Genomic DNA, 12639 nt, shown 5'->3' on the forward strand with positions numbered 1-12639 from the left:
CTTGTTTGTGACGAGAGGACGGTGGAGCCCGACGAGCATTGTAATTACACGGCCGGCCGGGAGCTTTACATTCAAGCAATCGGGCGTCTCTAGAGACGCTTGATCGCTTGTATTAGCAGCTGTCACTGCCGTTGCCGGACCGCTGTGCCCGATGTGGCCGGGCCCGGCACGGCTCTGGGACAGGAGATCAAAGGGAGTTCAGTATACGAACTCCCTTTGATCTCCTCCCAGTCCCCGAATGCAGGAAGTGATGTAGATTACATCACTTCCTGCATTCAGTGTCACTCTCCAGCTACAGAAGCTGATGAAGCCGATCTCTGCTTCATCAGCTTCTCTGGGGGTCCCTAGGTGACATTAGGGGATTTTACGGTGAGTACAAAAATCCTATTTTCTCTCCTGTTCATTGAAGGACACAGGCAACAGATCGTAGATCCTGAATGGTAGGGACGTCACCAAGCAGTAACACACTGAGGGATGGGCAACAATAAAACACCCAAAAGACCCCTCAAAGCGGCGCCTGCAACACTTTGCGCCCCAAACCAGCATCTGTCAATGCTAACACGTCCACCTTGTAGAACTTAACAAAGGTGTGAACAGAAGACCAAGTAGCGGCCTTACAAACCTGAGAAACAGAGGCCCCGTGGCGGAAAGCCCAGGAAGCCCCAACAGCCCTAGTAGAATGGGCAGTGACAGGAAATGGAGGCTCACGCCCTTAACGGCGTATGCCTGAGTCACAACAGTACGTATCCACCTAGAGATGGTAGCCGCCGACGCGGCCCAACCCTTACGAGGACCCTCCGTGAGCACGAACAGGGAGTCGGTCCCGCGGAAAGAAGCCGTAGCTTCCAAATAAACACGAAGAGCGCGAAACCACATCCAAACAGCGGAGCGCACGCTCCTTCCTATGAACCGGCTTTGGACACAGGGAAGGGAAGCCAATGTTCTCATTCAGATGGAATGCCGACACAACCTACGACAGGAACCCCGGCCGAGGACTGAGAACCGCCTTGTCCCGATGCAAAACCAGCAATGGGGACTTGCAGGGCAAGGCAGCCAACTCCGACACCCGCCGAACGGAAGTGATGGCCATCAAAAAGGCCACTTTCTGTGACAAAGATATAAGCGGAATCTCCTGAAGAGGCTCAAACGGGGATTCCTGCAATACTGAAAGTACGAGATTCAAATCCCACGGAGCCAAAGGCACGCGGACAGGGGGAGCAATGCGCAGGCTTAGGGAATATTGTTCAGATACCCAACTGCATGCTGCTGAATTTTACAAAGTAAGGCCGCTTACTACTCCCAGTCCAGTCCCAGAAAACAGAATCTCCATCTGCAAAAACTGAAGTTTGCCCAGTGGGAGATTCCTCCATCCACACGGTGTAGTGTAGATGGAGGAATCTGTTGCCCTTTTTCCATCTGACCATAGATATCCTGCAGATAATCTATAGGTGTATGGTCAGCTTAAGAGTCACCACACACAATACAATCTGACCATATGATTTTTGTACAATCAATTTTACATTTACCAAATCTATGTAATATAGGGACCTACCTAATCCATCCAATCAATCTGCACCCAATCAGGCAGGTCTTGCACTACACATTTGTTGGTAGATCTAAATTGTACAATTGTAAATTGCATAGCGTGCGGTGAGCTTTAGTCATAAAGAAGAGACATTCTGCAGTTTCAGTGTATTTGAAGAAATAATAGTTTCCATCAGAAAAAAAGCTTTCCTGCTCAATATTTAACTGAGCTCAACTAGGTACAAATGATATTATGCTGATGTTTCTCATTCAATGCACATCAATTCCCTGTGTGCTTTCTTAACACAGATTTGAGAGTTCCTTTAATGAAATAATTGAGATCAGCTCTGACATTTACACACTCAATTGTATAGCACACAGTTATAAATGTGTTAAATGTTGCAGAAGATATTGTAGCGAGGAAAAAATAAATCATCCCAAATCAATGAGATGAAACATATCATCCAATTAAGATGTTTTATTGTATACATTATAATATCCAAGAATGTGCGGAGATGTTTTCTTTTCACACAGAGCCACGTTCTTGTACAATCCAAGAAGAATAAATGAGTGCTTGTTTTTAGTAAACTATAAAAAAAAGGGGGGCAGACAAGACGGTATGCAGCAAGAAACACTTCGAGAAATATAACAGGGATGAGTACATGGGTCAGGTTGCCAATACAAAGGAATATTTAGGCACTCAACAATTCTCTATCTCCTTTGCAGGGGGTTGGTCTGCAATAGATTTGGTCAGAGAGAGTTGGGTGATGATATACTATCAAGGGATAAAGACGGAACAGAAGGATGCCCTGGTCTGCTGGGGTCCTATTCAAGAGAAACTTGAAGCATGTAGAGGTCAGGCACACTGATAGAGGCGTATGGCCCAAGAGCTACGGTGGCCATACACTGTGTGAATATTAGGAGGTTCTTGAGGAACCAGCCGAAGTTCGCACAGTTGGTGCTGCTGTTGGCACTCTTCCGGCCGTCATCTCTCGATCAGCTGATTGAAGGAGCCAGTTGCAAAATCTTTGAAGGAACAGCCAATGAGCTGCCGGCCCTGTTGGGTATTCTGACACCGGGGATTCCTCAATCAACGCGCTCGTAGCGTTGATAGAGGAATCGGTTCACTTTTTTTTGTTCAGCCCGCATGAACAGTGTATGGCCAGCCTTAAGGTGCCCATACACTGCACGATTCTCGTACGAGAATCGCGGGAAATCCCACGACCGTACGAGAATCGTGCAGTGTGAATGAAGACGTGTGACCGATTCTACTGTACGGTCGCACGTCTTTTGTCTAAGGAGCATGATAGAAAACCAGCCGAGAATCTTACGATTTTCGGCAGGTTTGAATGATGCTCGGGAGACAAATGCCGAACGGGCCGGTGCGCACGCGCACACTGCCCGTTCAGCTTTGCGGTCATCGGAAGCCCGCCCCTCAGGGGGGCTGGCTTGCGATGATCGCAAGTACGATCTGCCTGTCCAAGATGGGCAGATTGTACGTTTTTTAAATTACTTTACAACCATCACAAGACTAAGGTCTTGCGATGTTTGTAAAGTGTATGGCCACCTTTAGAGAGATCTATCTGGGTAACTGCAGTGAGAAATGACGGCACATAAGTGTACAAAATAAGAAACCCCACTTTGCAATGGTGTAGTTGTCACTAGAGGAGGATGGCCTCTCAGACAGTTCTCACCAAAAAATGTGTCCCAATTGGAAGACTTCCCAGTGGCGTCACAAGGCATGGACCAAGAGCCCGACAGTGTCAGGAGAGAGGAGGGTACCGGCGTTCATCACCAAGATGGCCGCTGACAGGCGTCGATCAGATGGCCGCGCGTGCGGGATGGCCTCGGGACACCTCTGAGACTTCCTCTATATTCTGGTTCTGGTGACAGAACACAGAATTTTTTATTTTCCATCACTTTAAACCCCCGTGACAATAGTCACCACGACAACGGCACACAGACTACAATTAGAACCTGACAGGGGTCGTAACCTATCAGCGCTCAATGTAGAACTAAAACAAATAAATATATTTGTCTTTAGATACACTTTAAAGCATTACTAAAGGCTGGATGTTTTTTTACCTTAATGTATTCTGCATTAAGGCAAAAAACACCCAGTACTTGTCTAAAACCACCGATACCCCTGCACCCCCCCCCCACACACACACATTTACCTGCAGCCACTTGTATCCTCCGCTGTGACTGGGAAGATACTCGGCCATAAGTCAAACTGTGAGTGCAAGGGTGGGGGCATGGCCAGCCGCACGCTGAGGGGAATTTATCAAAACCGAAGCAGACAAAATCTGGAGCAGATGTGCATGGCAACCAATCAGCAGCCACCTTTTATTTTCAAAGCTTAACTTAACAAACTGAAGAGAGAAGCTGATTGGTTGCCATAGGCAACTGCTCCAGATTTTGTCTGCTCCAGTTTTGATAAATTCCCCCCGCTGTGTATGGACAGCTATTTGCGGGCACGGCAGTGCTGCCTCCACAGCAGCTGACTAGATAAGAGAGCTGAGAGAGGCATCTGTACAGGGGTGGGGATAGCGGTTTGGATACCACTAGAGAACAAGGGCATTAAAAAAACCTTTTTACGTAAGTCTGACAACAATAAATAGAAAAAGTTAAAATAAAAGCTTTAATGTCACTTTAAGGGGGCACTGCTTGAATACAGTTTTTACTGAAGGGCCCCACAAACTTGACCTAGTATGAAAGGCTGGGCATTTGTTTACCTTGATGCATTCTCTGCATTAAAGTAAAAAATGCCCTGCACCTTTCTGTGTTGTGGGGAAAAAGATTGAGGGCAGAGGAGCCATAAAATTCCTTCTGCTGTCAATCAACCTATTGGGCGGAGAGGAGAGGCGTGGCCAGCTGCCGGGCTGTGTGTGTCTATGGACGCACGCAGCCACAGCTGGGAACAAGCACTCACGGATGCCTCCATAGGAGCAGTTACCTGATGGAGGCAGCCGTGCAGGGGGCGGGGGGCACTGCTGGGACTACTAGAGAACGACGACTTGAAAGATTAAAAAAAAAAACATCTGAATCCCACAGGGGTGCTGCCATGTCTACAAATAAATAAAAATAAAGGTTTAATGTCACTTTAAACAAGATTCCACCTTTACATTACAAATAGACCAAGACTACCATTGTTGATTTGCAAGGTAGATCTGCAGCTCTGTTTGAAATCATAATTATGTTACCACTGATTTAAGTAAACCTGTGCTTTGCCCATGCCTTCCTGCCTACCCTGGCATCGCATGTTCACCTCCCTTTCTCTCCACCATTGCCCTATTCATCTGCAGAAGTAAGTTGGGGCAGTGCTGGGCTCCTTATTTACCGCTACCCAGGCCTATGTGCTGTGATCTTGGGATGGGGGGAGAATCCATAGTACTTTGTACCAGAACAATTTGGCTTGCTTTTTGTATTCTCCCAGCAGGTAAATGTGGCAGTGAGCAGCTAAAAATAAGTAAATATAAGCAGCGTATGGGGGGCTTGTCAATAAAACACAGGTTCACTGTAAAGGTGCCCATACACCTGACGATTATCGTACGATAACCGCGGGTGATCCCACGATCGTACGATAATTGTCAGGTGTATGGAAGGCGTGCGACCGTCTCTACTGTACGGTCACACATCTTTTGTCTCCCGAGCACGCCTGAAAACCCGCTGAGAATTGTACGATTGTTGGCGGGTTAGTGGCGTTCTCGGAAGACAAATGCCGAACGGGCCGGTGTGCGCAAGCGCACACTGCCCGCTCAGCACTGCAATCATCGCAAGTATGATCTGCCTGTCCAAGATGGGCAGATCGTACGAAATTTTAATTACCTTACAACCATCGCACGATGAAAGTCGTGCGATGGTTGTAAGGTGTATGGGCACCTTAAGGCTGTTGACTAGAACTGGATTGATTAGGGATAACCAATATACTGTATATTTTTATTTAACTTGGGACATATGTAGGATCAGAGAAGTTAAGGGGTCCCTGAGATATCAGCGCTTTCTAAATGAATACACATGGCCAATTATGTTGCTTTTGGAAACTTTATATCAGTTTCTAATTGGGAAGAAATTCAATGAAATTGAACAGTCTCCAGCAACTTGTTATCTACAGTTTCCATCTTCCTTGGTTTTGAGCCAAATCATTATTTGAATCAATTAAAATTGCACTAGAAATCAAAATCATTGCCTTACCAATCAAAAGACAGTTTAAATTAATTTCCATACCATTTTTAATCATTTGGTCGTTGTAAGATGGGAAGCAATAACGATCACAAGAGGCAAGTTACTGTGGACAGTTCACTTCCATGCAGCCATTTTTTTAATCAAAAGCTTATAGAAATCTTCAAAAAAAAATGCTTCAGATGTGGCCCTCGTATAGCCAGTATAAGTTTAAGTATAAGTCTGAATAGAAAATCTATATGTTGACTATAGCAACCATTTACAATCTACATTTCATAAAATGATCCAGAAACAGAGATTTGAGTATCAGGCTGCTCTGATCAATATAGACACTCATTTTAGACATACTGGTAAGTATTTTATACATTAGTCCACTATAACAATGATGAAGAGCTCCTGAAATGTAGCATATAGGCTATATTCCTTAAAGGAAGCAAAACAACTGGAATATCTAATGGGAGAAAACCCTGCCACCTGTGTCCTAATGCAGAAATGAGTCATCCGTTTGCTCTGTGTTCAGGTAGTAACTACTAGAAGAGCACAAAGATGACTCATGGCATTGTCTGTCTCTGCTGCGATATACTGTATCTGCTATGCGGGGTGCTCAGTGAGTATTGCTACTGTTCAGGATTAAGCAAAGAGAAAAAAAAGTGCATCAAAATAGCCTTGTTAGTGTCTCCAACTCAGAAGCAAGTCAAATGCAATATGCTTTTGTAATGATTTGTCTTGCTTCTGACTTGCATTGATATGCCCTTGTTTGTGATCAGTGTACCAATCAGTGATCAGTATATGAATTGCTTTGCGCTGTTTCGATTTTGCATTTACGGTGACTTGTCAAATGTCCATGTGCACAAGTCCTAAAGGGTGGCAATTCTGGGCAAATTAAATAGGACATCTACTCAACACTATTTTTTAAGTAGTAACTTGTGTGCTTTTTGGGCACCAGAAAAAATATAGGTAGGCTAAGGGTCCTGTGCTGGAAAAGAAGAAGTAGTTTCATGCCAAAAATGAAAGCTGCTTCACTGGATTTTTCAGGCTCTCCAGCCTACCACTGGATTCTACAGGGGTATAATTGGCTGGCTTTCCCAAATCACCAGCTTTGGGTCAGGAGGTTGTATCCTTAACCTCTTGCCATCCGCCCGTTGCAAAAAAATGGACGGACGGCAGACTCGCATTTGTGGGTTGCCGTCATTTTTTTTTCAGGTCGCGCGCACGGGCAGAAAAAGCCCGTTCAATGCAAAGAGCCGTTACCGGCTGTTTCACATACACATTCTATAGCCAATAAAAAGAGTAAAAAAATAAATAGAAGTCACATAAAAAAAACTAAATAAAAAACCCCCAAATTTTTAAGTCCCCCACCCCCACATTTAGGCACATATAAACGTAAATACGCGTTCGCTGCGATAGCACGCAAAAATGACAATTGCGCTACATATGTTACATATCGTCGCGAACGTCGGAGTGAGAGCAATCATTTTAGGGCTATCAATCACTGATAACACTAAACTGATGAGCGGTAAAAGCTTTTAAAGCGTCACCTATGGCCAATTTTGGGTATTGTAGTTTTTTGAGGCTTGACATGTTTGGTGTCTTTTTACCCGACGTGACCCCATCTTTTGTATTTTACAAAAAATTGGGTAATAATAAATGTTTTATCATTTAATATAGGGGAAGCAGTTGTTTTTTTTTTTAATTCAGTACTTTTCCCTAATATAGTAAAAAATTAAACCCCCAGTGGTGATTAAATACCACCAAAAGAAAGCTCTATCTGTCCCCAAAAAATGATATATAATTTATTTCAGTACAGCGTTGCATGACGGAATAAATGTCAGTCAAAGTACCGCAAGGCTCAATACTGAAAAATGGCCTGGCCAGCGAGTGGTTAATAAAGGTGAGTGTTAATAACAGCACAAAAGGTCTTCAGTAGGGATGTTCAGATACCAGTGCCGATACTTGGCATTTTCATGAGAACTACCAGGGTTGCAGCTTTTGCAGCTGGTACCTAGCTCTGGCGCTCCACCATTGTCCTGAAATCATTAGCCTGTATTGTTTTAGAAAAACTGTCGCATGACACTAAACACAAATGTATAAGTACTTGTACTTGTAAGTACTTGGACAAGTATCAGTACTTGTACTTGAAAAAATTGTATCAGTGCATCCGTAATATTAGGGTTGCACAGATACCAAGTACAGTACTCGGTACAAGTACAAGTACATGTACCGATACTTTTGAGCTCCAAGACTACACTAGAGAAAAATTCAAAAGTTAGGAGGCAGCTGTCATGTGTAAGGAGCACACGGAGCTCCTGGGATTTGTACATCTGTTTTAATGTACGATTTTGTTTTTATAAATATAAATGTATGCACAGATACCAGTTTTGCGAGTACTGGTACTTGCCGAGTACTTACAAGTACGAGTACTGATACATTTTTGTTTATTGTCATGTGACAGTTTTTCTAAAACAATACAGACTAATGATTTCAGGACAGTGGTGGAGCGCCAGAGCCAGGTCCCAGCTGCAACCACTGCAACCCTGGTAGTTCTCATGAAAATGCCAAATATCTGCACTGGTACTCAAAAAGTATCTGTGCATCCCTACGTAATATATATTTATTTTAAAAAGTCATGCATTAAAACAGAGATGTACAAATCCCAGGAGCTCCATCTGCTCCTTACAAATGACAGCTGCCTCCTAACTTTTGAATTTTTCTCTAGTCTAGTCTTGGAGCTGGAAAAGTATCTGTACTTGTACTTGTGCCGAGTACTGTACTTGGTATCTGAACATCCCTAGTCTTCAGCATATCTTTTTACCCAGTGTCCTAATCTGGCCAGGCTCTGGGGTGATACTTAATGCACTAACTATAAACATTTAGTTCAGTTGTACATTTTAGAGTTAAAAAGTCTAATCACTTGAGCTGACAAATCCAGACTTTTGCTAAGAATAATTAAACAATACACCACTGTGCAGTAACACAGCAGTAACAATGTAGTTGCCAATTAAAATACCCTGCAGCCAACTTCTGCCTTGGCACTATGATAAAGCAGAAGCATAGTGGGCTGGCTATTTGGCTGCTGCAGGAGTGATGTAAGATGCCATCTCTGCCGCTTAGCTGAGTCAGGGATGCTTTTGAAAAAGAGATGCTAAGCTTTAGGGCCCGTTTCCATTTCTAATGTTTTTCTGTGCAGTTTCGGTGAGGTGAACAGCATTCCTGTAGAATGTCCCTATTGGAAAATGTATCCAAATCGCTGCATACAGTGGCTTTTAAGCACATGCCATAAAAAAGTCAAATATGTTACAGGCTGATAGTCTGTAGGCTTTTGTGGGGAACAGCTAGTGCTGCGGAAACATGGGTATACTAGTGCAGGTAAACACAGTGCATTGAGGTTAGAAACTCACTTATTGCCTAATGTCTTTTTTACATTGTCATATTTTCTCAAGCTCACTGAAAAAATACGATGTTTGAGCAGAGCAGCTGAAACCTCTAATGCAGCATGACCATCCAGGAGTTAATCATCTGATCTTACTTCTCAAGACTGTGCAGAATCTCTGTCTGTCTGCGTCTTCCTCTTTCCTGCCACCCACATGAGTATTAAGAGGACAAGAATCTGTGACTTAGCACAATTGGGTTATAGAGGCAGGGAGCGTGACTATGATTCAGTCCCCTGTGAGGAATCACTTCTATTGTTTGTTTTAACCACAGGATGGGATTGTAGTGTAGTAAGGTGGAAAGTAGTCTAGGCCACTCCAAAAGAAAAAGGTATTTTACAGTAAGTCAAAACTGAACACCTGATCCATGCCTCTGCAGTCTATTAGCAGATCAAAAAGTAAACATGAGACTTTACTGAGGGTAAACCAATTAGTCTGAATGTGCCCATACACCTTACAACCATCGCAAGACTTTTGTCTTGCGATGGTTGTAAGGTAATTTAAAAAACGTACGATCTCGGCGGGTTTTTGAGCCTGCTCGTAAGACAAACAGTAGAAACAGTCGCACGCCTTCCATACACCTGCCGATTATGGTACTATCGCGGGATTTCCCGCGATTATCGTACGATAATTGGCAGGTGTATGGGCACCTTAAGAAAAAGGCCACCCTTGCTGCTCTTATTTCCTTAAAAAGTTGTGTATACATACCTTTCTTCTAGGGCTGGTAATGATTAAAATTTTCGTATTCGATGAATCAAATTTTTTTTAATCGATTCATTTCCATTAATTATAACGCGCATACAGATCCAACTACATTGGCCTATACAAACACCTGGGGAAGGGGGGAGGAGTCCGGTGACGTCGATGTTCGTGACGTCACCAGATCTCCGACAGGACTCCCAAAAGCCGGCGTAGAGCTGAGTCTTTTCATTTTCGATCAAAAGAATTTTAATCGATCAAAAAGTTTAACGATTAATCGAGGAATTAATCATTCATTTCCCCAGCCCTACTTTCTTCCTGTGGGATTTCAGTCTGGGATCCTCTTCCTCTGTTGGTGGACAGGTCCTGAGTGTTGCAGAGAATGGTGCCACATCAATATACTGTATGGCGCAGCTTGATAATGTAACCCCAGGCGGTGAATCCTTGATGTCCTGGTGTATGAAGAACTGGTGCTGGACCCTATTGCTGGTGGGACAGTGCTGGTGATGATGTGAGTATTGCAGTGAGAGATTTGTAGGGTTTCTAGACCCTCTGGGTTTTTTTGCATATATCTACTGCTAGCAAGCACTAGATATATGCAGAAAGTTTAAAAAAAAACAACCGCTTTAAAAGCGGTTTAAACTTACCCCCGTCTTCGCTGCGCGCTCCGGTCCGAAAAACCGAAACTGCTCAGGCCGGTGCAAAGCATCTTGGGGCGGGCGCATGCGCAGTTCCGATTTTTGGCTGGGAGACGAGGAGAGACGCAAGGTAGGTCTATGGACGCGTGCACCCGGACAGACACCGTGGGACAGGAAGTGACAGCAAGCACAGAGAAGTCAGCGCTGGATCGGAGACCCGCCGCAGCGCTGGAAAGAAGGCTCAAAAGGGCAGGAAAGAAGAGGAAGATCGGATTAAGAAACATCATTTAAGGTAAGTGCTTTCATTTACATTGGGGGGAGGGAAAACAAAATGATCCTTTAATGTCACTTTAAGCGCTTATTTTCATTAAAAAACAAAATAATTGTGCTATTTTTTTTCTTTTTAGTCACATTTACATATTCTATATTGATCAGTGTTCTCTGTGGTAGAAAACAATCAATCAGAAATGCCCACCTTTCCCTTACCGATAATGAACTTAAACAAAGGTATACACCGGCATGAGAATATATTAAATATAATGAGCAAGAGGTTGAAAAGTAAATTGTTTAGGTGACTCTTGATGAATAAGTGTCAGCTCTGAAAAGCCTGCTTCTTTGCTTAGCAGAAAGTTTGTAGTTAAAGAGCAACTCCACTCAAAACTGATTTTTCTTTCTTTGGAGCTAATAGAGCAGATTATTTCAAATAAATATCTATACAGGGGAGCCCCCATTTCTGTTCATGATCTGTTGTCCCTGGATGGAATGAAATCTTTCCAATATTTGCGCACCCACTGGCGCATTCCTCTTGTGGAGAACTTAAGATATTTCCAGATTCGTAGTAATGTTCGCTCACTCCTTCAGCATTGTATGGGTTGGCCGCCCAACCTCACCTGTTTTGAAGCATGCTGTAAATCGGACCCCCACTATGCAGGTCTTATTTGTCTTTTATATGCTGTGTTGTTGCCCCGTGTGGGGGAAGCCAAGCTTCCCTATATGCTAGCCTGGGTGAATCTTCGGACCCTGCTTGGGGCGAGTTATTACTTGCTGCTGCAAAGTGCTCACCCAATGTTTTGGCCCAGGGAAACGTTTACAAGGTCCTGTTCTGTTGGTACATGACCCGACAGAACAACAAAGTTTGTGCCTGCAGCCTCCCCTCAGTGTTTTCGGGGTTGTGCGGTGCGGGGCACACTTTTTTATATCTGGTGGCAGTGCCCGAAGGTGCAGAGGCTGTGGATCCGGGTCTATAACTTGATACAGATGGTTTTTACCCAATCTTTTTGTTCAGAATCCTTGGGAGGCTTTGTTGGGAAGGCCGCTCACGTGTCTCTCTAAGAGGGGTAGGAAACTGGCAACATCTATCTATTGGCAACCGAACAGACTTTTGCCAAGGCTTGGAAACAGCCGACTATGCATTTTCAGAGGTTGAACAGCGAGTCAGGGGTATTATGGTGCACGAGAAGCTCACAAATATCTTGAAAGATTCCTATTCATCTTTTCAAAAGACTTGGTCTCCTTGGCTGGACTATGTCCATTCGTTGCACTTGGATCATGCCCTACTCTCTTTTTGATTGCAGATCATTTATTGGGTGTGCCGTGGTCCCCTCTGGTCTCCCATGCAGCCTTTCTTTGTGTTCTTTTCTCTGTCTTTTTTCCCCCCTCCTCCTTCTTCACTGAGGTTTCCCTTAGTAGTTACAGTCTGGACTATGGGTCGTTTGTACTACATATAGCCTTTGTCCTTTTTTGATGTTACCACTTTAGTCTCAGGACTGTTGTGGGATGTTGGTAACTATGTTTCAGAAGTTGTGTTTAATTGGCTGACTGTTTATTTTTGTTTCGGTTAGCCCATTCCGCTTGACTTACTTGATCTATGCGAATCTATCGAATTTATATGGTTTTTCTGTATTACTCTTTTTTTTCCTTTCACTAAACACTTTTGTAAAACAAAAGGATATCTATATATTGGGTACCATGGGGGAAAGGCTTGATTCCCTGTTAGGTATTCCCTGCCACTCAGATGTGGTTATGATACGTAGTGAGCTTGGCTGAGAATCCTCTTCTTTTTTTACAGGCTCATATTGCAGTCTTCGTAGGAACTTTCTTTGGTGAGTTCAAGAAAAACACAGCAACACGGGGGTGGGAATGATCAACCCTGCTATCTTCCCCCATTA

The sequence above is a fragment of the Nanorana parkeri genome, unplaced genomic scaffold (assembly GCF_000935625.1).
Source record: "Nanorana parkeri isolate BGI_ZX_2015 unplaced genomic scaffold, ASM93562v1 scaffold431, whole genome shotgun sequence".
Classification (NCBI taxonomy): Eukaryota; Metazoa; Chordata; class Amphibia; order Anura; family Dicroglossidae; genus Nanorana; species Nanorana parkeri.